Consider the following 2,944-nt stretch of genomic DNA (forward strand, 5'->3'; position numbering starts at 1 on the left):
ACGTCCGCGGACGCGGTTCTGAGTCGACACCGGAGACCTGGACCGAGACTGCGGCTGTGGAGGTGACGAACGCGCCCGAGACAAGAACCAGGAAACAGGAAACACGCGACAGAGACGCCGCAGGGACAGGAGGACAGGGGACAACTGAACACACCTGAATACACCTGCCGCGCTTCCCATGAGTCATTGCGCGACTGAAACTGTTTTTTTGTTTTGTTTTTTTTTAAACAGAAAACAAAACATGAACGAAATTACGGAAGATTTTTTTTATTCCTCTTCTGTTCAAATGCAAATGTTTGTTCCATAATCCGGAGTTTTATATTTATTGAAAGGTTTGATAAAGAATCCCACAATAAATAATCTCACTGATATAAAAATGTTTACAATAATCCCATTGATACAATAATCCCACAAATATCTATGATCATCACACTCATATAAAATATCTATATAATCCCACTCATATAAAATGTTTGTAATAATCCCACTGTTATAAAATGTTTATAATAATCCCACTCATAAAATGTTTATAATAATCCCACTCATAAAATGTTTATAATAATCCCACTGTTATAAAATGTTTATAATAATCCCACTGTTATGAAATGTTTATAATAGTCCCACTGTTATAAAATGTTTATAATAATCCCACTGTTATAAAATGTTTATAATAATCCCACTGTTATAAAATGTTTATAATAGTCCCACTGTTATAAAATGTTTATAATAATCCCACTGTTATGAAATGTTTATAATAATCCCACTGTTTATAATAAAATAAATGTTGGCCTTTTATCACAATACACGCTCACCACAGGCTGATCAGACCCCACGCTGTCTCCTTCCTCTTCAGCCACAGCCAGTAACTTTCCGTCTTCCAGCGACTCTGGCGAGCTCCTCGATGCTCCTCCTTCGGGCCTTTCCTCTGATTCCCGCTTCATTCAGTAGCCTTGTGGTGGAGCTAGATACAAAGACCCTACAGTCCACCTCCACTGGTCGCACCTTTACGTGCCAGCCTCGGTCCTCTGCTTCAGCTGCTGGGTTGGCATACGGATGCCTCGTCGATGGCTTCCTCCCAAGGGACTGTCAGCTCCTGATGAAGGTCTACTTTACTCTACCATTTCCCAATCCCGGGCTGTGTCCAGTGGGCTTGAGTCTGGTGGTGATGGGTTGGTCAGTTGTTTCTCCTCTTCTCGCATGAAGGAAGTGACCCATGAGAAGTTCGGCCGGGCTTTTGGAGCAGCCAAGCACTTCAGCACTTGATTGTGGCGTCAGGTGTCGTCAGGTGTACCTTCCTTGAGTTAGGCTGGTCTTACAGCTCACCAGGGCCAGGCCTGTAAGTGGCTCTGTAACGCTACACCAAAAAACAGAGAAGAAGACGTTGTAAGCGCTGCTAATGCTCGTTAGAAGCTCCGCCCACATGATTGGCGTTTGTTTTCACAGTTGAGTTTAAAGACGGTGAAGAAAGAAAAGTGTGAGATGGTAGAAAGGACATCAAACATGTGGTTTCTGTTGTTTATTAGTGGAATGAATATACATGTCTGTGCTTTTATGTTGTTTTCTTCTTCTTCTTCTTCTTCACTCACTGAGACTGAACTTCACGGATGGAAACAATCAAACCTTCAGCAGACCAACAATTAAAGACCCACGAAAAAACAGGTCACATGACAACAAAACCACTGACAGGATGAAAATAAAACAAACATTTTCACAAATTATTTAAATGAAGAATTAGAAAAATTTCCGGAATTAATAAAATAAACAATTTACTTTTTCTGTAAATTCATTTACATCCTGTCAACGATGTCAGAGGTCAATCCAAACTCAAGGTCACCACGAGGTCACCTCGTCCGAACTCAAGGTCACCACAAGGTCACCTCGTCCGAACTCAAGGTCACCAATTCCGAACTCAAGGTCACCTCGTCCGAACTCAAGGTCACCACAAGGTCACCTCGTCCGAACTGGAGGTCACCTGGTCCAAACTCAAGGTCACCATGTCCAAATTCAAGGTCACCTCGTCTGAACTGGAGGTCACGTGGAGGTCATCTGGAGGTCACCTGGTTATGTTCTCTGGAGTTTTCAAATGCATCAAACCAGTGTTTCCGCGTTAAAGGAACACATTTACACTCGTCAGCACAGCGCCCCCTTCTGACAGGAACTTGGTACAGTTGCTGGTCAAAGTGAGAGAAAAACTGGACCTTGAATAAAAGTTTGTTACATGATGTTTGAACATGGTCGTTGTCATAGAAACCAGTCACAGTGAGTTCAATCTCATCTTTGTTAAACAGAGAAAATACCTATAACGGTATCCATGCATATTTGTGACTGCTGTCTCTCTCATACACACTCACACACAAGCACGCACACGCGCACACACACCTTGCAGCACACACACACACACACACACACACACACACACATCCTGGCGAGGAACATGCCTGAATGATTTTATTTTTATTTTGGAAATCAATAATCCAATAATAATAATTCCTTTGCTTTGGTGCAAACACTCTTCGTTAAAGTTATTTTGGAGAAACGAGAACAAACTGAAGAATTTTTCATGCAAAACGACAGACGATCTTTTTTTCTGATATGATTGATAAGTTCTTATGATCACTTTTGATCAATAATGCTACTTCTACTGTACAAGGCTCATGCATGGAGAAACACCCACACACACCCACGCACGTTCGTCTCCATCTGTTTTCTTTTGTCTTTTCTTTTTTCTCAGGGTTTGATTGGAAGATGCAGGTGAGAGTTTATGATACAAAATATGTTACAATGTTCACTGTCTGTCACTGACGCACTCATTTACATACTCGCTTCTGATTGGTGGACGACAAGCTCGTCTGAACACTGAAGTCAAGTCGTCCACAACGTTCACTCCCTCGTTTTCAGCTTTTTTTTCCTTATTTTTTTGAATTAATTCATTTGAAATGAATAA

This window comes from Solea senegalensis, linkage group LG11 (assembly GCF_019176455.1).
Source record: "Solea senegalensis isolate Sse05_10M linkage group LG11, IFAPA_SoseM_1, whole genome shotgun sequence".
Lineage (NCBI taxonomy): Eukaryota > Metazoa > Chordata > Actinopteri > Pleuronectiformes > Soleidae > Solea > Solea senegalensis.